Genomic DNA, 26,288 nt, shown 5'->3' with positions numbered 1-26,288 from the left:
CTCTTTCAAGCAAATAAAATGAATTACAAGGTTTTTTTTAAAAAAAAATACCTGTATCCCACATGGAAGTACCTGGCTTTGATTCCTCACTCCAGCTCCTGGTTCCAACTTCCTGCCAGTGCAGACCCTGGGAGGTAGCAGCGACAACTCCAGTAGTCAGGTTCCTGCCACCTGGACGGAACTCCCAGATACCAGTGCTGGTCAGCCAAGCTCAGCAACAACTTCTGGGCATCTGGAGAGTGAACAAGCGGATGAGAGTGTCCTCACTTGCTTGTTCTTTCAATAGATTAGTTTAAAAAAAAAAAAAAAAAAAAGAAGCTCGCCAGGGAGAATAAAGTGTCTTCACCTTGGTTCAGCGTATTCCTAAGGCCATCAGGCCATCAGGGGTACTCCCAGGCAAAGAAGGCCCCAGGCTGAGAAAAGCCATGCCCAGCTCACTGAGTTCCTGGCAATTTGGGATTACTCTCCATCCTGCATGTTCTGAATGGCCACAGGGCTGGGGCATGGCTTTTCGTCTAAGGCACATCGGACAAGGTGAGCTCCTGCAACACTCGTGGGCGTTTATAAGCTGCTCCGTACAATCTCCTGCAGGCAGGTGTCAGCCCATCCCTTTCCTCCCACAGATGCTCCTGGACAGCTCAGCGGCTCCAAAGAACCCAGGAAAGACAAATGAGCCTTGGATGTGGCCCACAGCCCGCGAGAACAGCTCCGCTTCAGGAAAAAGGTCGTCTGTGCCAGCTGTAATTACCAAAGGGAATTAAACAAGCACTTGCAAGCCTCAGTCTCTGGGTCTCTGCACTTCTTTTATAGACATGCAGTAATCTGTTCTCCTGGGGCTGAATCCCTGGCTGTACCGCTGCAGTTATGCACAGGAGCACACGCAGGGACACGGAACGTGCATGCCATTGAGGGGGAAGTCGCCCCAGGCTCAGGGAGTGGTTCGTGACTCCTGAGAGCTCCCAGCCAAGGGACCACTGTCCCCTGGTGGGGCAGGCTGGGCAGGGCACTGCATGCCCCGGGCCCTAGCCAGAAAGGACTCAGCCAGAAACTGGCCCTGCCCTCTCATTTCTTCCACCAGTCTTATACCAAATTTCTTCTAGAGGCTGCGAGAACATGTTCACCTGTGTGAAACGAACCCACCAGGGTTCACCTACAACAGGAGAGAGTGCTGGGAAGTGACCCCACCTCACTGCAGTGTTTTCCTTAAAGGAAACTTTTTACTATTTAAACTTTTTACCATTTAAACATTTAAATTACCATTTATATATTTACACAAAGGTCTTCCCAAAAAAAAAAAAAAAACTCCTGGAAAATGTGTGGTACGGAAAAGCTGCATTTTTAAAAAAATTTTTGGACCAAAATAAACTTATCTTTCAGCTCCACCTTTTATGAACTCTTTGAAGCACCCCCATACTCTCATAAATGCAGCACTATCAAAATGATCAGGAATCAGATGCTAACTCGTCCCTACCAGCTGATTTTGGGAGAGCCAGCTGTGCGTGTGGGGCCCTGCTGGCTACAGCCTCCAGGCAGGGGGAGCTCCTGATGCGTCACTGACCTGTTTTTTCTAAACACAACCGAACACATACCTGTTAAAATACAAATGCTCATTTGTGCATTCCCTAAAATCATCTTGCATGCAGGCAAAAGGCTCGCTTAGGAAAACAATGATCTAGTCCAGCAGCCAGCAAACTGACACATGGCCCATTTTTGTGTTGACCATGAGTTGAGAATGGATTTATTTTCTAAAGTTGGCTTAAAAAAAAAAAAAAAAGAGAGAGAGAGAGAGAGAGAGAGGAGGAGGAGGAGGAGGAGGAGGAGGGCAGGGAGAGGAAGAAGCAAATGCTGGCGATTATGTGATGGAGACCACAGGTGTCCTGTAAAAGCTGCAATGCTAACTACTTGGCCCTTCACAGAAGCTGTCTAGGCCCTGATCTAGTCTATACCAGTATTTTACCAAGGACAACTCAAGTCCAAATACACCCAGTGACATAGAGCCCAAGACCTGTGTTCAAGTGTTTCTAAGTGAAGAATTACCAGAGAAACCACGAGTGTAAACATGTTCAAAATGGGCCTCTGCCCATTTTAACAGATTTTAAGAACTCAGTCTTGTCTAGGGAGAAGACATTTGGCCCGGCGGTGGAGCCGCTGGTTAAGACACCTGCACCCCGCATCACAGGGCCTGGGTTCAATTCTCAGCTCTGGCTCCTGAGTCCAGCTTCCTGTTAACATGCACCACGGAGGCAGCAAGTGATGGCTCAAGTATCTGGGTCCCTGTCGCCCATGTAAGAGACGTGGATTGAATTCCTGGCTCCCAAGTTCAGCCTTGGCCCAGCCCAGCCACTGCAGGCATTTGAGGAGTATACCAATGAATAGAGAGCTTGTTCTTTCTGCCTGTTTCTCTGCCTCTCAAATTAAATAATTTTTTTTAAAAAAAATTGAGTGTTGACTAAAGTAAACAAAAATATGAGACCGCACAACTCATCCAACTTGTGTTTGTCCTCAGCGCACCCAGGGGCACCTGGCCCAGTGCTGAGCCCTGAAATCACATCCTGTCTGCCCCAGGGCCACTCATCCACCCACCATTATGAAGCTCACCTGTGTGCATCCCAAGACCTCCACCTGTGTATGGGAGGGGACGGTGAATCAATAAAGCTCACGCCTCCACACAGCCAACCGTGGCCACCACACCCTCCCCTTCCCAGCAGGCCCAGGGAGCAGGGGGTGCCAAGGGCCCCTCCCTCGCTGCTCAGCTACTAGCACCTTGCCCTGCCTTTGCAAACAGTCGCTTCATTAAACTTCCCTCAATCCACCCCATTTGAGAACGCCTTCTGCTCCCTGCAGCTACTAATGCCAACTCTCGCAGTGCAGGTTCTAGGTCCACTCCAAGCCTGACTGACGGGCCACACGGGCTCCCAGCTGGCAGAGCCTTGAGGAGCCCTCCTCTCTAGCAAGCACAGCAGACTGACCAGGACTCCCCCAGACCCCACAAACTCCTCCAGGGGGCCTCAGGACCGCTGAGGACGTCACCCTGCACTACCGAAACGCATTTTGTTTGCCAAAGTTCTTCCATTTAAGTTTCTATCTGAGCAGCTGGCGCACTGCACACGCCACACTAGGCCATCCACACAAGCGGAGACTCAATCCTCATTTCACGCCAGGGAAAGGCGGGCCTCAGGTGGTGCTCAACGGTGTTATTCGGAGTTCTAAGTGGCCGACGTGGCCTGCCTCTGTAAGTAATCGCTTGGTTAAACAAAGAATTGTTCCCTCAGATGCACTCCCACGGCCTGCCAAGCCAAAGAGCGGACACAGGAAGGCTGCCCACCAGTCTGTCCGTGGACATCTGCTTGCATCACCCAAAGTAAAGAAGGAGAAAAAGTTTTCTGACATAATATAGAGGCTCCCAGACACCCCAATCACACCATCACACACCTGGATCAGCCACAGTGTGAGGACATCCAGCAGCTCTCACCTGAGTGTGAATCCTGGGCGGACCATTCACAATGTTCCCATAGGGCAAAGTGAGCCAGGGGCTGCACTAGACAGCGGTCCCTCTCCTAAGGCTCCTCTGCCCTGAATTCGGCCTGGAACAGGATGCCCTGGGCCCACAGCTCAGCTCCTACTAAGCTGCGGTACTCGGCCAAACTGAGTAAACACTGTGAAGAAACACTTTCTGGGCCAGCGCTGTGGCGCCGGCATCCCATATGGGCACTGGTTCTAGTCCTGGCCACTCCTTTTGCAATCCAGCTCTCTGCTGTGGCCTGGGAAAGCAGTGGAGGATGGCCCAGGCACCTGGGCCCCTGCACCCACGTGGGAGACCCAGAAGAGGCTCCTGGCTCCTGGCTTTGGATTGGCTCAGCTCCAGCCCTTGCAGCTCTTTGGGGACTGAACCAGCAGATGGAAGACCTTTCTCTCTGTCTCTCCCTCTCACTGTTTATAACTCTACCTCTCAAATAAATAAATAAAATCTTAAAAAAAAAAGAAGAAATATTTTCTTGTGTCCCAGGTTTTGTCTGCTCTTTGACCTGATGAGGAGTTAGCAGGCCTGCCTGCCCCAGTTGTGTGGCCTTGGGCAAGCCTCTGGCTGTCTCTGATTCAGTTCTGCCACCTGAAGCTGGGAAGATGACACACACTTCCACCTCCACCCCACCCCACCCCATCCTCGCCGCCAATGTCAGGATCAAAGAACAGAGTTATGACAGTGGCTAAAATCTCAGATTTAAAGATTCCAATTATCATGGCCAAGATACTTAGCATTTCTGAGCCCCTTCTATGTGAAGCACTTACATCATAGTGTCAGTTCAAGTCCCAGCTGCTCTACTTCTGATCCAGCTCCCTGCTCACATGCCTGGGAAAGCAGTGGAAGATGGCCCAAGTCCTTAGGCCCCTGCCACCCACATGGGAGACCTGGATAGTTTCCAGCTCCCAGCTTCAACCTGACCCAGACCCAGCTTCTGACTTCTGACTTTTGAGGATGGAAGCTCTCTCTCATTCTGCCTATCAAATAAATAAATTTTAAAAAATAAGAAAAAAATAGTGACAAGCACTTGGAAAACAGTAAGTACCATGTACTTGCTATATTATTAGTTTCTTAACTGTAAGAGACCTCAGGAAGCAGATGTGTAAACTGCTGATTAACACATATGTCTCACTGGAGTGCCCAGGTTCAGTTCCCACCTCTGGCTCCTGACTTCGGCTTCCTGCCAGGGCAGATCCTAGAAGGCAGCAGTGATGGCTCGAGTGAGCAGGCTCCTGCCCTCCATGTGGGAGACATGGATTGAGTTGTCAGCACCAGCAGAGCCCCAGCAGGTGTAGACATCTAGGCAGTGAACCAGCAACACACAGCCCTTTGTCTCTCTCTGCCTATCAAATAAAAAATTGTAGAAGTCAGATCATATTAGTGCCAATTTACTAAGTGCTATGAAGATTAACTATCCAAAATGGTAACTTAGTTTTATTACATGAAAGTATTTTTGTCTTTGACAAAGCACAACACAAATAAGCCATTTAAAAAAATAAAAGTCCGGATATTGTTTGATTTATGTCCATCTGCCCTCATTCAGATATGAAGATTTGAGGGTTGTGGCCCTAAATACTAAAATGGACTTAAAACTATTAAAAACATAAACAATATGGGAAAGTTGAAAAAGCATAAATAATGACTGAATTCTTTGCCTCCAGATTTGCATTTGAAAACAAATATTTCAATATCCCGATTTCCTTAGCTCCAGTAACTGAAGCCCTTTGCTGTGCTCACGCTTGCGAGCTGGGGGAGGGGCAGGAGTTCGAGTGGTGACCACAGCCACCCTGCATCCCAAGGATGCCTTCAAGATGCTAGAAGAAGTGGACACATGTTCCATAGTGGCTCACGCCCATGGATGTCCCCACTCTGCCCAGAGGCCTTTTTTTTTTTTTTTTTTTTTGACAGGCAGAGTGAATAGTGAGAGAGAAAAAACAGAGAGAAAGGTCTTCCTTTTTGCCGTTGGTTCACCCTCCAATGGCCGCTTCGGCCAGCGCATCGCGCTGATCCAAAGCCAGGGGCCAGGTGTTTCTCCTGGTCTCCCATGCGGGTGCAGGGCCCAAGCACTTGGGCCATCCTCCACTGCCTTCCCGGGCCATAGCAGAGAGCTGGCCTGGAAGAGGGGCAACCGGGATAGAATTCGGTGCCCCAACTGGGACTAGAACCCGGTGTGCCGGCGCCGCAAGGCGGAGGATTAGCCTGTTAAGCCAAGGCGCCAGCCCCAGAGGCCTTTTTATCTGGGGCTGGGTCTTGGGCCAAACTTGGAAGCTTTCACTTTGGTTAAGACAATGAAAAACTGGCTGCACCTGTTCTACGACGGGGCAGCATCTCCAACTTCTTGTGCTCTGAACTCAGGAGGCGAAGGCACAGAGGCCACCTTCCCGCTTGCAGGAGGTCTGGACGCTCACAAAGCCCCAGTATTTGTTTTGCCAAACTGTGTATACATTCAATTTGGAAATGTTTGTTTTCCATGTCCCGCTTTACATCTCTGAAGACAAATGATGAAAGGATAATATCAAGGGCATTTGTTTTTAACTCATCCCCCTCCAACCTGATTATATGAACCAGTCTCACTTCCTGCCTTTTAACTTACATCTGTGGCCACGCAGCATCCACTCTCCTTTGTTGCCCTTTATGTGTTCCGTGTCGCTTCAAAACCCTTCTTCAAAGGAAAGGTCAAAGTGAAATGTCACTGAGAAGGATGCCAGATGGCCAGTGGCCAGGGATCCCAGACGTGAGGCTACCTGTGGCGTGTGATGCAGGCACGAGGCAGGTGGGGAGGGCCTGGCAGCTGCTCTGGGCCTCCCAGCGTGGCCCTAGGGTTGACACTTGTGTAGACCACCTGATCTACCTCTGAGTCACCCGCATGCCAGGAGCAGCCCAACCAAGCAACTCAGGCCCCCAGGGCGCACAGGCTCCCAGCTGAGATCCTCTACCAAAGAGTGAGCTACAGGCAACAGAAAAAGCAGCTGCAATCGCTGCCCTCAAGGGACTGGGAATTTAAGAGGGGAGAAAATACAGAGTCCCCCAACTCCCCTTCAGACCAGGATGCCTGAAACCAGGGACCATACTGAACCCTATACACAGGTGCACTATGTTCCTAGACCTACACACCTATGATAATTTATAAATCAGGCAGAGAGAGAGAGTGAATCACGGTAACTTCATGATAAAATTGAACATTTACGGGGCCAGCACTGTGGCGTAGCGGGTAAAGCCATCACCCACAGTGCCGGCGCTGGTTCGAGACCCAGCTGCTCCACTTCCCATCCATCTCTCTGCTATGGCCTGGGAAAGCAGTAGAAGATAGCCCAAGTCCCTGGCCCCCTGCACCCGCGTGGGAGACCCAGAAGAAGCTCCTGGCTCCTGGCTCCGGATCAGCACAGCTCCTGCCGTTGCAGCCATCTGAGCAGTGAACCAGCAGATGGAAGACCTTTCTCTCTCTCTCCGCCTTTACTTCTCTCTGTGTAATTCTGACTTTCAAATAAATAAATAAATATTTTTTAAAAAAAAGAACAATTACAGCAAAATACTATCACAAAAGTTATGCGCATGTGGGCTCTCTTCCCCTCACAAAGTATGCATTTAGTATTTTTTGAAGCCAGTTGACCACAGAAAGCAAAACTGTGGCTAGTGGGGCACCACACTGTATAAAAAGGCATAAGAGAGACCACGTAGGAGGACGTCAGCAAGATGGGCAGGGTCGGACGCGGAAGGCGGCCACCGCGAGGGCGTGCTCTGGGCTCAGGGGCCAGAATGAGAAGGGAAAAGCCCGGGAGACGAGGGCGGGACTGACCGCAGGCTGGGGCCGAGGCGGGAATGAGTCTGACTGGGAGACACGTCACACCGGGCCGTGGAGGTGACGGAGAGACCTCGGGGAGAGGCTGGGCGCCGGCCGGGCCTTCTCCCCGACCGGCTCTGCTCCACTGGACGTCCGCGGGCGACCGGAAGTCCATGAACGACGAGAACAGGAAACGACAGGACAGCGCTGGGCATGATGGGACACAGAGGGAGGCCCGCGGACGCGCGTCCGCAGCAATGGGCCAACGCACACGGCTACCGCAGCTCAACTCTATGTGGCAAAAGAGGCCCACTAGCAGAATTGCAGAGAAACTGGACTAAGGAATGAGTGGTGCAAAAGAAATCATGGCCGCAGCCAAAATAAAGTCAGGTGGCTGATACATACGGAAACCTTGATGGAAAACAAATGGAAAATAATCTGCCCAGGTGAGCCTGGTTTCAGGAAAAAAAAAAAAAAACAAACTGGGAGCCTTCAATGGCTTATCTGTACTCTGAAAACTTCATGACTTAACTAAAGTTCACGCAGGAATACTTTCATCAGAAATTCATGGGGAATGACGCATATCTGATCACCTGATCATAAATTAGCCGGAATATCTGCAGATCCGAAAGCAGGGCTCCTCACAAAGCCCTGTGTTCTGGCAGAACGGATGGAAACATATGGGCCTCAGCTGGGAATGTGAGAACCTGAACCCAAGACCAGGGAGCAGGAGTTGCCAGGAGCGAGTTCACTGGGGGGAGGCAGCTGGGGGGTGGGGGGGGTTATCTGGGAGCCAGAAGAGGAAGCACAATTTTAAGGAGACCCAGGCAGACGATGGACTTCTCTGAAGCTGCACAATATCTGACCTCATGTGTCTCCCTTAAGGCACACCCTCACCTCACAAAGCAGGCCAGGTGCCAAAGCATGGCAAGTATTGATAGCTTAGTGCCAGGTCAAATATGGAGGAACTTCAAAGAGCCAGTGCAAAATGGAATTAAAAGATAACTTTCTTTTGGTATTAAAAAAAAACTTTTGAAATTCATGCAGAGTCTTCCATAATACCCATTTTCCATGAACTTTTCAAAGATCCCCCTCATATAGGATGGTCCTGTTAAATCTGAATTTCATATGGAAAACAAATAGTACAATAACTTTGCCCCAAATAAGTCCCAAATGTCACCAACAAATGTGTTAGTATAAAAAGATGATACCCAGAAAGTCCCCTGTGCTTATCTACACTGTCGCTGCTCATTAGCTAACGAAGGGTTAGAGCTCAAATAAACCATTACTAATGTGAAAACATCATGTCAAACATGCTCTGAAGGGGCAGGTGTTTGGCCTAGTAGCTCAGACACCAACATCCCACATCAGAGTGCCTGGGTTCAAGTCCTGGCTCTGGATCCTGAGACCAGCTTCTTACTAAGACGCATCCTGGGGGAAAGCAGGTGGTAGCTTAAGCCCTTGGGTCCCTGCCAGCCCAACAGGAGATCCAGATTGAGTTCCAGGCTCCTGGCTTCAGCCCCATTTTAGTTCTGATGTTGCAGGCATTTAGGGAGTAAACCAGCAGATGGAAGCTCGCTCTCTGCTTCTCGAAAAGAAAATATCATTGAATCCACCTAATCTGCACATCAGAGCAGTCCCTGGGAGCTGTTGCTTAGCATCCGAAGAAAAACCAAACATTAAGTTGAACATGAGTCAGGGTTCATCCGTAATTCAATTTAGTGGGATGTGCAGTATTGCTCTTTACTAAATCGGAGAACCCCTGTTTGACGTTCACAGCTGGGGAATGAACACTACCCCCTCCCCCAAGACACACACACACACACATTCCCAGCTCTCTAGCAAAACCCACAAACAGAGAGAATCTGTAGAAACTGGGCAGGGCCCAACCATACGAAATATTCCAGACACACAAGATGGGGTGAGGACAGAACAGATCCCTGGATGGTCTCTTAGAAAGACGCAATTGTGGGGCCAGCGCCGTGGCTCACTTGGCTAATCCTTCGCCTTTAGCGCCAGAATCACATATGGGCGCCGGGTTCTAGTCCTGGTTGCTCCTCTTCCAGTCCAACTCTCTGCTGTGGCCCAGGAAGGCACTGGAGGATGGCCCAAGTACTTGGGCGCCTGCACCCGCATGAGAGACCAGGAAGAAACACCTGGCCCCTGGCTTCAGATCAGCGCAGCTCCGGCCGTAGTGGCCATTTGGGGGGTGAACCAGTGGAAGGAAGACCTTTCTCTCTGTCTCTCTCTCTCACTGTCTTTAACTCTACCTGTCAAATTAAAAAAAAAAAAAAAAAAAGATGCAACTGTGAACAGCTTGGTACATGCTATAGGGGCCGAGTTTACAACAGGATGAAAATCCACGCTAAGAGTCTGACATTCTCTCTAGCTGGCTTAATCCTCAACAAATGGGATTCTGGGCTGACTGCTTGCGGCGTCACAAGTCTGCAGAACCCTGTGGGATGCCAGCCATGAGGGCAGTTAGCTTGGTAACTAACCTGGTGTCAGCACCTGTTGGCACTCCACCAATATTCACTGAATGAAGGCATACATGAATGAGTCTGTAGCTTCTCAACCTGCCTGTTTCGAGACTTGAAATCTTAAGAATTGAAAAGGAAAGTTCAGGGTAAATGGTAACATTGCGTAGCACTCTCACGGCAACAGTTAATCTTCTTTGCCCTTAACCAGTCTGTCAGCTTATGATTGTTTAAGCATCTGTGCTGGCCTAAACCAGAGGAACAAAAACACCTGCTATTCTACCTGAGGAGGCACATGGTGAGACTCTCAGAAATAGAGCAGAGAAGGCTCCCACCTCCCAAACGCAAGCCAGTCTCATTCAGAAGGCATTTTCTCCTATGTCCCTCTGTGAACTGTTGTAACTGTTCTTTAGTTGTGGGAGCTTTTAATCAAACAAACATCTAAGAACACCACGATTTATTTATACATAAAAGAACTATTCGACCCAGGCCAATTTCTCTTGATTTGAGCTGGAAGAATTCCCAGGGACGCCTTATCAAAACAATAAACTCCAAAAAAAAACAAAGGCATATATATAAATAGTTTTTAAAAAGTACTGTCTGTTGCTTCTAATTTAACATAAATCCCCAGTATATTTGGGGTTTTAAAAATGAAACCTTTATTTGCTTGGCTACTGGAAACTCACTGTACTGCTAAAGGATCCAAATTTGGAATTTACCAAAAAAAAAAAATTTTAAATAGAGCTTGGACAAATGAAAGGTGTACTTTGCTTTTGGATATGCTGTTTCTTGGCATAAAAGAAAAACGCCATACCTCTGTCCCTAAACTGTTGGGTGTCTTACAATATTAGAAGAGTCAAGTTAAAAGTTAGGATTTTTCATATCAATGCCTGAATAATTTAGATTCCAAGTGCAGTCTGTTTCCTTAGTACTGTTTTCTTTAACCTTGGCCCCAAAGAACCCAATTGCTGTGCCCACGTGGGTCACTGGTGGTCTAAAACTCCCATCCAGGCAGGGAGCAGGACTGAAGACACACTTTTAATTCATTTTCACCAAACATCACTAAAGCTTGTTGCCAGGTGTTCCTATGAATAAGAGCTCCCTGGTGGAGCTATCAAGAAATATAAGGCTTAGTGCAGGGAGAAAGAACTAGACACCTAAGCCCAACTTTCTAACAGCAGGGAACTAGTTAATGCAACTGACATGGTCTTAAAATCAGAGGGGTCCCTTGCAATGGATCATTGCTTCTTGGGGTCACCAACCCTCCTTTCTAAAGGCTGACAACAGCAACGCCACCGTCAAATCAAGCCTACCCTTCGGGGAACTGCAGAAAGCTTGAGAGGAAGGGAGCAGAGAGGTTCCGGGCCGTTCGCTGCACCCGCTCTGGATTATCTTTTATCTGTTCATCTGCCAAGAGTCTCGGTAGGGGAGGGCCCTGAGGGCTTTCTGGACCACAGATGTGCGGTCAAAAAGCAAATGGAAGTATGTGAGAGAAATAAAGAGGGAACCGGTGTCTACTGCCCAACTGCCACGTGTCGTGTGTGGCGCTGTGTTGAGACCTGGCTGGCCACTCCCTGCTTCTCAGATTCTGCAGAAGGTGGCACCTGACAGGTGGACAGAGGAGCTTGGAGCAGGTTCCTCCACCCAGCCGGCCAGGGCTGGGGAGCAGTGCCATAGGCACAGGAGCCCTTACCCTGAACTGTCACCTCCACTGCTGTTTTTTTTGTTTTGTTTTATTTTGTTTTTTTGTTTTAAATTTTTATTTATTTTGACAGGCAGAGTGGATAGTGAGAGAGAGAGACAGAGAGAAAGGTCTTCCTTTTTGCTGTTGGTTCACCCTCCAATGGCCGCTGCGGCCGGCGCATCTCGCTGATCCGAAGGCAGGAGCCAGGTACTTCTCCTGGTCTCCCATGCGGGTGCAGGGCCCAAGCACTTGGGCCATCCTCCACTGCCTTCCCGGGCCATAGCAGAGAGCTGGCCTGGAAGAGGGGCAACCGGGATAGAATCCGGCGCCCCAACCGGGATTAGAACCCGGTGTGCCGGCGCCGCAAGGCGGAGGATTAGCCTGTTAAGCCACGGCGCCGGCCTATTTTGTTTTGTTTTTGTAAACTACCTAAATGTAAGTGCCGATATAAAACTTTATAAATTATCAAGAGTGAATGGGGCCGCTGTTGTGGTGCAGTAGGTTAAGCTGCTGCCTGCATCCCACATGAGTCGTTGGTTCAAGTCTCAAGTGTTCTACTTCCAATCTAGCTCCTTGCTAATGTGACTGGGGAAGCAGTGCAAGATGGTCCCCTTGGACCCCCTGACACCCACATGGGAGACCCAGATGAAGATCCTAGCTCCTGGCTTCAGCCTGTTCCAGCACCAGCCATTTGAAGAGTGAACCAGTAGATAGAAGGTCTCCCTCTGTCTCTCCTTCTCTCTGAACTTTGCCTTTCGAATTTTTTTTTTTTAAATGAATTACACGGCCATTTCTAGAATTCAGATAAAATTCCACACACAATGTAGAATCTTTTATCGCAGTCTTGTTTGGCTAACGGGACAATGAACTTGGCATTCACAAGGGGCCAAAGGCTCCCTTTTCCGCACCTCCATGGCCCCCTTCTCGCCTGGCTGACTTTGCTGCTGTCAGCGTCTGGCTTTTCTCTACAGTTCAGGACAGAGGCCTGGCTGGAATCCAGTTGCAACTTGTCTCCTATGCAATGGGGCCAGGGTCTGCAAGAAAAGAGCATCAGATTCAATGGGCCCCCGCGGTTAGCACCGAAGGGTCCAGGGCAGATGCGACACTAACTGCAGGTAGCAATGTTCCTTGGGCTGTAGCACTGTGAAGTCCCAAGGGAGAGGAGACAGGTGGAAGAAAACACTCTAGAGGACAGGGGCATCCCCTGGGATTTGGCTCCAAGAGGGGGGACCCCTACATCAGCCAAGGGGGCTGTGTCCATCCGGAGGCTGCAACTCACTTCAAAACAACCAACAGAACATAAGCCAGACAGCTTGTATGGGCATCTTGGTACCACACATGCCCTGCTCCTCTCGGAAACAGCACACAGCCTGCATTCGGGGAGTCAAGAATATAATCAATACTATATTTGTCAAAGGCGGTCTACTCGGGCCAAGCTACAAAGCAAGCTTTCTGAGCAGGTATGCCCCATGGTAGGTAGCACTTCCACAGGATCGGTGAGCAATCCCAAACGCTGAGGGCCCCCCTCCCTGCCCCGGGAGCTGTTTTCCTTTCCTGTCCCCCTCCCCTGGGTGTGCTCAAATTGATACCAGCCATAGTAAATCCTACTTGCTTTCTGCTTATGCTAAAACACAAGCTTGCCAAGGGACATGCACCTGACTTCCAGAGCTGGCGGCTAAGTCCATGGCTTGTCTCGCCATGACCCATGGCAGTCTGAAACTCTGGTCACATGTACCACTCCCAGTCTCTCGAATCCTTTGGCCAGGCCCCTTGGGAATGCTCTGCCACCCCCAAACATAAACCAAGCAAGGCTGCCTCACAGCTGGCAAACTAGGAATGTCCTCTGTTCTGTAATATAACCCTCATCAGATTTCTGTCCAGTGAGCAGATATTTAAGACATCCGAACTTGAAGTGTACAATTGAAGTCTTTTTTGCAAATCTGTTTGCCATCCTTTGTCCTCCTGTGTCCCTTACGTGAACTTGGTGGCACGGCTAAGCGGGCAGTGTTCAGTACAGGGCCTGTGACTTTTATATACACAAATCTGCATGCATAAAAAAGAATGCCCTGTTGTCACCGGCTCAAGTCTGCTGAGGCCAATCTGAAGGACCTTGGGCAAAACCTCTCAAGGCCAATGAAAAGCGCCAGGTATCCCACTCTGTGCCCAGGCTGAGTCTACCCTGGATTCCAGGGAAGAGTGGGAGCAGCTGTAGGCAGAACTGCAACTCTGGCCCAGTCCGCTCAGATCTGCGCTTTCCTCCTGGGAGGGTCATGGAGAACTCTTCAGTCTATGGTCAGCCCCTGGGCCAGCTCCTGTCCTGCACCTGTTGCCCAGCCCCGGCATTCTGAGCGCTCCAGCCCCTGAGCACCCACCAGTGCTGAACAGGTGACCCACTGATACCTGGTTATCAGTCCCCAGTCCTGACCTGTCAACACAGTTGTCCTGTTCTCACATCCAAGGCTCCTTTCCACCCACTAGCCCTTTGTTCTGCATGCAGGGCTTGGTAGCAGGCAAGAACCTTTGCCCTCCAATCTTAAGCCTTGGCCCCTTTATTCTGCTGGGGAAAGTCTATTTCCAAGGCAGGTGGATGGGGGGAAACAGAAGCAGGAACATGAGGGTTCCCCAGAAGAAATGCTGCAGGCACCAAGTCCCTCGGTCTGGGTATCTCCCCACAGCTGCACCCGGGCGTGGCCACCGCTGCCACCATTGCAATGTCCCGTCCCCACTTCATGCAGAGTGGGTCGCCGCAGGCGCAATTCCTGTCCTTTTCCTTTGATGAGGCCTGTATATATTTTGATGTGTATGGCTGGCTGATCCTTTTGAAAAATAAGCCCTCTCAGGCTTCCTCTCTGGTGAGATAGTTTGGGGCTAGGACTTCTCATGGCCTATCCCGACATTCCAACCCTCCCCAGAGACACTCCACACCACAGGACGCCGCTACTGCTGCTGCTGCTGCTGCCGCCGCCACCAAGACCCTGACACCAGGAAGCACGTGCTGTGTGTGGATAAGTGCCCACCAGCGGCTCATCACAGCAGGAAAGCCTTGGCTCCCACTCTGCAGTTACACTGCGGGAATAATCCATTCTGAACAGCAGAAGCTCCCCAGCGGTAGTGGCAGGGGGAAGTGTTCCCTTAAGGTGATGCAAATCTGGTGGACTGTGTGGATGGTGGTACTGGCTGTCTGAAGAGCCCCTCTGCTCCTTCCAGTTCGCACCAGTGCCTGCTCAACACTTTTGGGCTAACAGATAAAGTGACCCTTCTCAGTCATAATCTTTGTCATCATCATAACGCCAGATCCTGTTTCTACTACACTGACCACTGTTTCTTCTCAAAACTGCACAGAGCCCTTTGGTGAACCCAAAAATCATGCAATGTCAGTGACCACCCCCCCCCCCCATTATGACGAGAAACACCAAGGACAGCAGCAGCCATGAATGCAATCCTTCCAATTCCAGAAACACAAAGCACGGCCCGGGCACGCAGACCCTGCCCAGGATCACCAGTCTGTGGCTAATCTGGCGGCACGGAGGCCTCTTGGCTTCCTAGCATGGCTCCCAAGAGCAGGGAAGCCTGGGGACCAAGGCAGATCCTGGAACTGCTGCACATGGAGGGGAGAGTGTGGTGAGCCCCAGGAAGCCTTTCCCCCAAGGGGCTGGGCAGCAGAGGACAAGAGTCCTCTGGGCTCTCAGACTTTGATGGCCCTTCGAGCCGTGTTAAAGCATCCAGGACTGAGAAGCAGGCCACATCACAGTGCCTGGGTTTGAAACCTGGCTCAGGCTTCTGACTCCAGTTTCCTGCTAATGCAGAGCCTTCTGCTCCTGCCACCCATAGGGCAGATCTGGACTGAGTTCCCAGCTCCCTGCTTGGGCTACCTGTGGGCATTTGGGAAGTGAACCAGCAGATGGGAGCTCTCTCTGTCTCTCTGATAAATAAAACTTAACAACAAAAGTCCAGGAGTGGACATGGTACAGCCTCTTGGGATGCCTGAATCCCATATCGGAGTGTCTGGTTTGAGGCCTAAGAATACTATGTTCCTAATCCAGCTTCCTGCTAATGCACCTAGGAGGCCTCATAGGATGGTTCAAGTGCTTGGGTTCTTGCCACCCATGTGGGAGATCCAGATGGGAGTTCCTGACTCCTAACTCTGGCCTGGTCTAGCCCTGGCTGCTGTGGCTATGTGAGCAGTGAATCAACAGATGGAAGAGCTCATGTTCCCATTTGTGTTTCTCTTTCTCTCTCTCTCTCTCTCTCTCTCTCTCTCTCTCTCTCTCTCTCTCCATCCCCCTATCAAAATAAACACATCTAAATTAAAAGGTGCAGGATTCACACTGGGCTTCCTCTCTGCTTTACCCCATCTGATTTCCTAGCCCTCTGCAAATGCCTCGCACTTCTGAGATGGACTTCATGCTATCCGCCTTCATGCTCAGACAATCCACAACACTCGTGCAGCACGTACCTTGTGCTAGTCACCTAACCTTACCCTTTGCAGGCACTTTTCTTTGCATTTACTGATTATTTCATTTGAAAGGCAGAGACAGGGAGAGAGATCTCCCATTCACTGGGTCACTCCCCAAATGTCTGCAATAGCTGGGCCTGGGCCAGGCCAAAGTCAGAAGCCAAGGACTCCCTCCAAGTCTCCCACATGGGTGGCAGAGACCCAAGGACTTGAGCCATCACCTGTTGCCTCCTACAGTGCCCATTAGCAGGAAGCTAGAACCGGGAGCAGAGCCAGGACTTGAATCCAGACATTGGATAGGGGATGCCAGCATCTCAAGTATTATCTTAACCACTGCGCCAAACGCCCACACCACAGGCATTTTTCATACCTTAAAACACATGTCTTCATTTCCTTACCAGGTTGCTGCAAACATTCAAGACACGTCTCTTTAGCTGACTGCTTTTCCCTCTCCAGCAAGGCAATGAGTGCTATAAGGCAAAGTGATTATTAACGGGCCCAACTGCTAAGTATCACCCATGTAATGTGTTGTTCATCTGAATGCCTAGTGGGGTGAGTCCGTACTGTCCATGGGAGCATGAGCTCTTCCATCTGTTAATTCAAACCTCAAATAGCCACAGCAGCCAGGGCTAGAGACAGAAGGGTAAGACAGGTGATGATAAGCGCCCCTCTGCATTCCTGCGAGAGGCACCATACAGACTCTGTCTTCTTTCCCCCAGGAAGCAATGCCATGATGCGATTTGCATAAAGGCAAACACATACATGGTGCCAAGCCATGAACCCCAAGTCCCTTCCACTTGACCCCAAGGTCACCACCCCACTCCAGGGCCTCCCCTAGAAGATCCACTTTCTAGAAGTGATTGCAAGCCTCATATTTGGAAGAAAAGATAGTCTATTTAATGGGAAGTCCTCTAAGGAGCATACAGATTAATGAACCAGACCACACAGAAAAAAAATAAAAAATCATATGCAATGGTATTTCACAGCATCCCATCCCCACTGCTTCCCCTCCCCACCCCCCAACTCTTGGCTTTTCCCATGAGAAGGCACAAGGAAACCATCTAAACCAAGAAATTTCAGACGACTTCCAGATGTTTCCATGCCCACGTCGGGTAAAACACCTGCAGAAGCTCAGGACCACAGCCAGGCTTTTTGAGAAACTGATCAGCTTCACTCTCTTCTCTCACTTTGAATGCCCCCAGGTCAACTAGGGTGCTAGCTTCTGCAACCCCACTTCTGGAGACACATCCAAAAGAAACAAAACCAGGGCATGGAAGAGACATCTGCACTCCCAGGCTCACTGCAGCGCGAGCCCGGACAGCCAGCATATGGAAACAACCCAAGTGTCCATGGGTGAGTCCGGACAGCCAGCATATGGAAACAACCCAGTGTCCATGGGTGAGTAGACAGATAACGAGCAGGAGCTACACATACACACTGGAGTATTATTCAGCCTCAAAAAGGGGGAAATCCTGCCGTCTCTGTCAGCACGGAAGAACCAAGAGCATCGTGTTCAGTGAAAGAAACCAGGCACAGAAGGACAAATACCACGGGATTGTGCTTACGTGTGGAAGCTACGGCAGCTGAGCCCGGAAGTAGGGAGGAGAATGGTGGTTCCTGCTGAGCCCAGGGTGGTTGGGGAAGGGGAGGTGTTGATTACAGGGTACACGGTTCCAGACAGGAGCACTCCGTCTTATGAATGGTGACAATGATGACAACACATTACATGCCTCCAAAGAGCAGGTCTTCAATGTTTTCACCACAAAAACGACCTTTTTAATCAGCCTGATTTTATCACGCACAATGTAAATGTCTATCAAAACATCATTGTACTCCACAACCACAGTTGTCAAAAGTGAAGATGACAAAAATAATAAATATTGAGTTAAACAATACAATACAATAACATGTCTAGACAGAAAGTTCTGAAGTAAAGGATAGGGCACACTCAGCCAAGGCTTCCCATGACCTTTCAAAGTCCAACCTCTGCCCTGGGCTGAGCCTGGCACCTCTGGGGAATCAGACTAAGCAAGCACCCCTTATCCCTCGTAAGAGCCAAAAATGCATAAAACACAAGGAGGCCCCCGGGTGCATCTCACCGTGTGCATCCCTCCTGGGTGGCCACCTGGTTTAAGGTCTTCTGAGCAGGGGACCCTGGAATGCCGCCCTCCCCCCCCCCCCACAAGCCCTCTCAGTGCCAGCCTATTCCCCCTTACCCCGCCCCCAGGCCCACCTGCAAGCCAAGTTCATCTCTCGCTTAATTAGAAAGCTACCGACCCCCGCCTGCCTCTGCCATGAAGAATTTCCTGACCCAGGAGAGAACAAGTAGCAACTTCTTGAGCACTCTGCCTTGCTCAGCCTCCTGGGGGCCCTGCTCAGTCGAAGCTGTAACTCCAGGAGGTGCGACACCAGGCATGGGGATTTCTACTTGGGATGCACCGCCCTGATGGCTGGGGCCTGGCTCTGTACGTGCACCCATCCTAACCTTGCCTTTCTGAAGCGCTCACTTGGAGCCTGGCCATGGCCTCAGGGCTTTATCCCCAGCACAACCTACAAAGTGGTGCCTATTCAGGAGGAACCTGAGGCCAACAGCGGCAGGTGGTCATGCTACACAGCCCTCCTGAAGGTGGGAGGGGCCGGCGCTGTGGCATAGTGGGCTAAGCCTCCGCCTGCAGCACTGGCATCCCATATGGGTGCTGGTTCCAGTCCTGGCTGCTCCACTTCCGAGCCAGCTGCCAGCTGATGGCCTGGGAAAGCTGTAAGTGCTCAGGTCTCTGCAACCACGTGGACAGACTTGGAGGAACCTCCAGGCTCATGGCTTCTGATTACCCAAGCTCCAGCCATTGCAGCCATTTGGGGAGTGAACCAGTGGATGGAAGATGTCTCTTTCTCTCTCTCTCTCTCTTCCTCTCTCTGTAACTCTGCCTCTCAAATAAGGAAATGAATAAGTAAAACTTAAGAAAAGTAAATAAAAATTTTAAAAAAAGAAAGTGGGAGGGCCACCTGCCACTTGGCTCAATGATCCCCAACCCTGGTGGTCAGGGGGTCCTTCTGTCAGTTCCTACAGCCGTCCTGACCCCTTCCTTGCTGCCAGGCCCTCAGCTATCACTTCTCGCCACCGTCAGGAGCCCCACCTCTGTGGCAGAACTCACCACTTCCTCTCTGCAGCCGGCTGCAAACAGATAACCGTGCCTGTCAGAAAGGAGCCCCTGGAATGGGCTGCCACACCCCTCCCTTGTACAGGTGCTGGCTACTCCAAGGCACCCCAGGGAGCTTGGAAGAAGGCCTCACTGCAGACATACAGAGTCAGAACCTGCATTTCAGTGCCATCCTTGGGGAGGGAGAGCCTGTAGGTATACACTGGTCTCGAGAGTTCCAAGACACCCCTAGTCTGACTTTATGATATGAAAGGCACTAGTACCTCATTATGCAAAGTACCTGACTTCAACACTGAGATCTGTTCTCTCTCCATATCCTTTCTGCCTGCCCCTACTGCTGTGTCTACCCAACCCATGTGCATGGACCCACCTTTACGCTTTTAAGGTAGTGATGAACAGGAAAAATGAAGAGGCAAATAGCAAGACACACAACTGCAATGGGAATGTTTGCTGTTTTGTGTACTGCTTGTACTTCGTCTGGTTCCTAGGCTGGAATTTCTGTTCTTGTTGGTGTACAGCTCGCATGTTTAGGTGCAGGCCCTTCCTAAGGTCTACACCCAGCAGGGCTATGGCCCTCGGGCCACAGAACTGGAAGGGAGACTATGCCTGTGGGAGCAGGTCACAAATTTCTGTTCATGGAGGGAAGTCTAGCAACAAAGATGCTCCTGGCAGAAGAGAGAACTAACATCTGCAGGGCACCCATGTTCATTCAGGGCGGCACAGCCGCCTCCCACAAAGTGTCAGGAACCCCACCTCCCCTCCTGTCCTCCTGCCACTGCCTCTTCACGGCAAGACGGCACCTGCGGCTTTTGCGTCATGACCTGACACCTTACGGGACAGAGATCCCGCTGGGGCCTCTGCGGTCAGAGCCAGAATCCTCGAGGGGCTCCCCCAGCCCACTGCGGCTCCAAGACTGTGCAGGAGATACAGCTGGACCTGGCCTGCAGATGTTCAGCCCAGGGCAGCTGGGAGCAATAGGACACTGCTGTCCAGAGTCAACACAGAGCAGCCAGGAGCAGCAGGAAGGTGACGAGAATTGGTGCGGAGTTTTTCTCCTCTCCTGGACTCCACCCTTACTCAAAATCACCCAAGAAACACAGGTGGAGAGGCCCTTGCCTTCACTCGCCAGACCACAGATGCAAAAAGGCCTTCAGCGCCAGGCCTGAATCCTGATACAAATGTGGACTGACTGCTTTTCTAAAATGATTGCGCCAAGACTGAGACAGCCAGGCAGACGGTCTTCCCAAGTCAACACGACTGCCAAGAGTTAGCCAAGGCTCGTGCTCATCAGCTCCCAAGGCTACCCCTCCCTTGGGGGAGAAAGCCAGCTGAAAAAGCCATGTCTTCCAATGAAACTTTTTTTTTTTTTAAGAAACCAAACTAGCTGCTGAAAATTGAAAGATAGAGATTTGTGCGGTGAAGTGTGTTCAATCACAATGGCAGATTATCACTCATTTCAAACAACATTAATGCATGTTACAGCATAAAACCAAACTCACTGCCGGCTCACTTGGCTAATCCTCCACCTGCAGCGCCGGCACCCCAGGTTCTAGTCTCGGTTGGGGTGCTGGATTCTGTCCCGGTTGCTCCTCCTTCAGTCCAGCTCTCTGCTGTGGCCCGGGAAGGCAGTGGAGGATGGCCCAAGTGCTTGGGCCCTGCACCCACATGGGAGACCAGGATGAAGCACCTGGCTCCTGGCTTCGGATCGGCGCAGGGTGCCGGCTGTAGCAGCCATTTAGGGGGTGAACCAATGGAAGGAAGACCTTTCTCTCTCTCTCTCTCTTACTCTCTAACTCTGCCTGTCAAAAATAAATAAATAAATAAATAAATATATAAGTAAATAAAAATAAGAAAAAATCCAAACTCACGAGGTGGCTTCCCAATGCCAGCAACAGCGGAGGAGATATCTGTAACTTGTACTTAAATTTCTTAGCAGACATTAAGTACTCTGAATTCTTATAGTAAATTTATTTTTATGGAGAGGCATAGTAAATAAAAGTTGACAAGGAATAAGGACAGATATTTGCACACTGTTTTAACAAACAAGGCAATCTATCTTGTACTTGTTCCCCATTATGTCACTATGCCCTTATCCCACAATCCCCTTGATTTATGACTGTTTTAAGAATTATGTACAGAGACTTGTTACTTAAAGGATATTTATTTTCTAAGTAAAAAGCAAAACATGCAAATTCTTCTTAAGCAAAAATCAGCCTTTTCAAGAACTATTTAATGAAATGATTGCTAATATTAAATTTTCAACACTCTGTCCAATTTTAACCCCTCAGACTTGAAAGTCAAAACAACAAAAATGAACATTTCTGGGGCAAAGCATCTGGCCTGGTGGTTAAGTGACCGGTAGAGACGCCCATGTCCCATATCACAGAGTGCCTGGGTTCAATTCCCACCTCTGGTCCCCAACTCCAGCTTCCCGCGTATGCAGATCCTGGGCAGGAGTCAAATGAACAGCTCAGTGGGAAACCCGGTTTGAGTCCCCAGCTTCTGGCTTCGGCCCCCTGCCAGGAGCCACTGTGGACTGGACGTTTGGGGAGTGAACCAAGGTGCTTGCTGTCTCTGTCTCTCAAATGAATCATTTTTTTTTAATATGTCTTAATTAGCATTTCTAAAAGAGGGTCTTTTCTCTTCCCACAACTCCCTAACCCTGACAGAGAAGACTGACCTTAAACTCAATCGCCGTCAAAACACTGAAATTAACAAACGCACAACCCATTTCTGAAGAACAAAAAAACACCTATATCCCGACCAGGCTACCTGTGAAACACAAGTATCATGTGTGCTGAATAAGGAGCCACCTTTGGCACGGGCCAGCCACACAGGAGAACTTACAGGTCTGCCTGGGAGAGCAACACCCACTTCAGACCCTCAGATCACCACAAAGAGAAATTTCTCCTGTCCCCTGGTGCCAGCGGCACACCTGAGATTCAAGCCCGGTGCCGGTGAGAAGCCTTGCAGTGCTTTCACAAACACAAGTCATCATCAGGATCTTTTTTTTTTCACTTTTAATGAAATAGACAAGATTAAGAAACATCAGCGAGCACCACGTGGGCAGAGAAACTGAGTTCCCGCTCAGGGAAACCTCCAGTCTGACAGTAGCGCGGGTTCCTGTGTGTGTACCCGACCACAGCGTGAATTCAGTTCTCGCTGCAGACTGTGACCAGCAAAGTCTGGGTGCCACCAACGCTGCTCCTGGGAACACAACCATGTGTGGGCGGCCCCATCACTAACAGTGCCGGGAAGGGCCGCCCCAGCCTGGGGCTTCTGGCACCCCATGTGGATGGCATGGGCAGGCGCCAGCAGGGCTCTGAAGCTCATGGGCCTGGTGCTCCCACATGAGGAGTGGGGTGACCTCACCAGGGCAAGGCTTGGGGCCACCCCTCCCGAACAAAACCACAGACATCAGGGATGCTCTTTTTTTTTTTTTTTTTAAACAAACCTATACTGCTTTGTAAACTTTGTGAACTCAAAATGAAGATGTGGCCAGTGCAAATCAGGCAACCATTCTCAACAACAGGACAGGACAGGTAGTCAGCTATGGGTGACAGGGAGCTGAAGCCCTACCCTGTCTGTGAGAGCACTCAGTAACACGACATTCTGACCCTCTGATTTCCACAAGACCAGATCATCTCAAAGCTAGAAATGTCAAAACTATCCATGCACAGTATGATCTGTACTAAAAGAACAAAAATGTAAGAAGTATTTGTACCAAATACAACAAACCCCAAACTGAGGTGCCAGGGCAAGATTTCAGCAGAAGCTTGAAATAACTGACTGTCCCATCCACCTGCCACAATATTACTATGTAGTTCAAACACATACCTCCTCTAAAGTATCCTGCTGTTTTACTAGTGATTATAAAAATATCACTCTATAAATATTTGTTGAGCACTATTTCAGGTACTATAAACACAACAACGAATAAAACAAAGTCCAATGTTGAGTGATTTCTTTCTGTGCAAATGCCTCATTACGATAACACTGAATATGGAAAACTGCACCCAGACTTTTTTTTTTAATTTTTAACATTAAAGCTTTTTCCCATAAGATCAAATTTTGGGAAACACCATTTTTACTGCCTACATAATATTCTAACGTGGAGATGCTGTTGTAATTTACTGAAAGACATTTCAAAAAAAAAATCACAGAGAGATGTAATTCAGTAAGAACATGTTAGTCCTAGACGTAGACTCGTACCCAAAAAAGGGAGGGCAACCAAAGCAAACACAAGCTTACCGATCTCTCAGAGCCCCGGATGCTGCTCCAGAGTGAGTGATGCTCATTCACCCCCAAGGCCTGGCTACTCCAAGGTCTAATTTGTGGATCTCCCTTTATAAACCCCACTCCCTCTTTGATCAAGGAGGACATTGTCTGTGCAGAACAATACGTTTTCATTTCAATTTCCCTTCTTTTCAGGAAAGGAAATGTTTGCACTTCAAAGGGTTCCTTTGAAAAGTGGCCCCTGGTCCTGGCCCATCCAGGTTAGGAGTGACTGGGCTCAGCAGGGTGCATGGAGTCTGGGCGGCTGCCCACCTAAGTCCCTCTCAAGGCCAGCTCCTTCAAGGGGAGGGTCTGGGACAAGAGGAGAAAAACAAACACATGGAAAAATACTTGAGGTTTTTGATCGTGACCTTCAGAAGCCCTTTTCCAGACACAGAGTGGACTTACAATGCAGGGAAACTGAGGCTGAGCGGACAGGGAAGGTGAACTGGAGGCTTCCAAGAACAAAATCATTCCAGAAACCAGACTCACGTGGCGAAGCAGGCCTGGAAGGAGGGGAGACGCTCTTGGTGACAGCTGATAGTGACAGAGAGGACAATGGTGCCCATGGATGAAACACAAAAGCCAGACCCAAGCTGCACTGCGGGCGGAGGCTCTGAAAACTTCCCCCCGGGGTCTTCTGAGCAGCAGCGCCAACCGTGGGCGGCAAAGAGCAAATCTCGCGGTTCAGAAGGGGGCCCTGGATTTCTCCCCCGGCCAAAGCCTTCCACCAGAGGCAAGTCGACTGATCCCCTGGGGTAGTCAAGAGATGCCCTCCATCGGGCCCCGTGCCCATCTCTAACCTCTGCCAAGTCCTGGAAGCCAGGGGCACGGAACAGACAAGAGAGGACCTGCAGCATTTCAAGTCTGGAACAAGTTCTGGGTTTGAGGAACTTCCCTTCCTCGCCCAGAGGATACGCACGGCCACAGCAGCTCTAAGGGTGAAGTCCACTGCTGGGCATGAAAGACAGCACGCTCCAGGCAGGGCACTCACCCAACACTCAACCCCATGCTCCAGGCAGGGTGCTCACCCAACACTCAACCCCAGGGCTGAGCCGCAGGCTCCTGAGGGCTGCGCGGGAGGGGAAGGCACCACAGGTCTGGTGGCCAGGCCACCGGGGCTGAAGGAGTCCTCCTCCCGCTTCCTGCAACTCAGAAGTCCACCTGCCCGGCAGCTGCAGGCACCAAGCCTCCGTGCCAGGACCAGCAGTGGTTCTGCTCTTCTCCCCCTTCCACTTTTTGCAAGTGCTCACATTTTTCCCAATCAGCATTCTAATTTTTAGGAACACTTTTTCTTAAAGAGGCTTAGGAGGTAGAAAATGAAACTAGAGCTTCTTAGAACTATCCCTGCCCGGATTCCCCTCAAAACTGTACAATTCCCAGGAAAGGCCATTGTGTGGACAACCATGGGCTGAATACGGGCTGTGGACAAATAACGCGGTGGTGTCCATGTGAACTATCCCAGCTGTGCTCTCACACTGGGGTTCTGTAAGAGAATGGCCTTGTTCTTAGGAAACACACACAGAAGCGTGGAGGAGTAAATAAAAGGGCCTCCAACAATCCCAAAACAGTGTGATGTGTATGTGATGTGAGTGTACAGTATGTGTGGTGTGTGTGTACGGTACATGTGTGATGTGTGTAGTATGTGTGTGATATGTGTAATGTGGGTATGGTATGCGTGATGTATGTATATGGTATATGTATTGTGTGCATGGTGTTTATATATAGTAAATGTGTATGATGTGTCTGAGGTATATGTGATGTGTGTATGGTACATGTGTGTGATGTGTGTAATGTGTATGATTGTGGTGTGTGATGTGGATGTGTGTGGGGTATGTGTATAGTACATGTGTGTAATGAGTGTACAGTATATGTGTGATGTGTGTGTGGTGTATAATGTGTGTGAAGTGTGTATGATCCATGTGTGTGATGTGAGTATGTAGTATGTATGCTGTGTGATATGTGAACGTGGTATATATGTGGGGTGTGTGTGGTGTAATGTTTGTGTATGTATGTGAGTGTGCAGTGTGTGTGATATGTGTAAAGTGTGTGTGTGGTGTGTGATATGTGTATACGGTACATATGTGTGATATGAGTGTATAGAGTGTATGATATGTATGTGTGGTATGTGATGTATGTGTTGTATTGTGACATGTGTGTGGTATGATGTGTATGGTATGTGTGTGGTGTGTGTATGGTGCAGGTGGTGTGGTGTGGTATGTACATGGTACTTGAGTGTTTTTCTGTATGGAATGTATATGACATGTATATGTGTAGTGTGTGATATGTGTGTGTGGTACACAATATGTTATGTGTATGTGTGGCATATTTGTGTACTGTGTGTGATATGTGATGTGTGTGGGGGGTATATTGCGGCATGTTTGTGTATTGTGTGATATGTGTGTATGGTACATGAGTGTGTACTGTGGGGTGTATATGATTGGTACATGAGTGTGTAGTGTGTGTGGTGTGGGGTTGGGGTGTGTGTGGTGTGTGATGTCATATGGTGTTTGTGTGTGATGTGGGATTAGGGTGTGTGTGTGGTGAGTGATATGTGTGGTGTTTATATATTGTGTGTGTATGGTACAACAGTGTATAGTGTGTGTAGTGTTTGTGTACTGTGTGGTGTGTATGTGTGATGTGTGTATGGTGCATGAGTGTGTAGTGTGTGTGGTGTGGGGTTGGGGGTGTGTGTGTGGCGTGTGATATGTGTGGTGTTTGTATAATGTGTGTGTATGGTACAAGAGTGTACAGTGTGTGTAGTGTTTGTGTACTGTGTGGTGTGTATGTGTGATGTGTGTATGATACATGAGTGTGTAGTGTGTGTGGTGTGGGGTTGGGGTGTGCATGTCGTGTGTGATGTGCGTGTGGTGTTTGTGTACTGTGTGTGGGGTGTGTGTGTGATGTGTGTATATGGTACGTGAGTGTGTAGTGTGT

General features: G+C 49.6%; 1 protein-coding gene across 4 annotated transcripts in view; it reads right to left on the bottom strand.

Moving 5' to 3' along the window:
* The window catches only part of SLC7A1 (solute carrier family 7 member 1), an 87,921-nt gene that overhangs the window by 51,733 nt on the left and 9,900 nt on the right, over positions 1-26,288 (bottom strand). For 2 of the 4 annotated variants that reach the window (XM_062194418.1, XM_062194420.1), the window contains exon 2: positions 73-232. The exons of 1 other annotated variant lie outside the window; for it this stretch is intronic. The gene's annotated coding sequence lies outside the window, so the exon portion shown is untranslated. Of the gene's footprint in view, positions 1-51; positions 233-26,288 lie in introns of all 4 variants that reach the window. One more of the 4 variants, XM_062194422.1, reaches the window with a different exon arrangement.

The sequence above is a fragment of the Lepus europaeus genome, chromosome 6 (genome assembly GCF_033115175.1).
Source record: "Lepus europaeus isolate LE1 chromosome 6, mLepTim1.pri, whole genome shotgun sequence".
Classification (NCBI taxonomy): Eukaryota; Metazoa; Chordata; class Mammalia; order Lagomorpha; family Leporidae; genus Lepus; species Lepus europaeus.
This window is presented reverse-complemented; position numbering and strand designations above follow the sequence as displayed.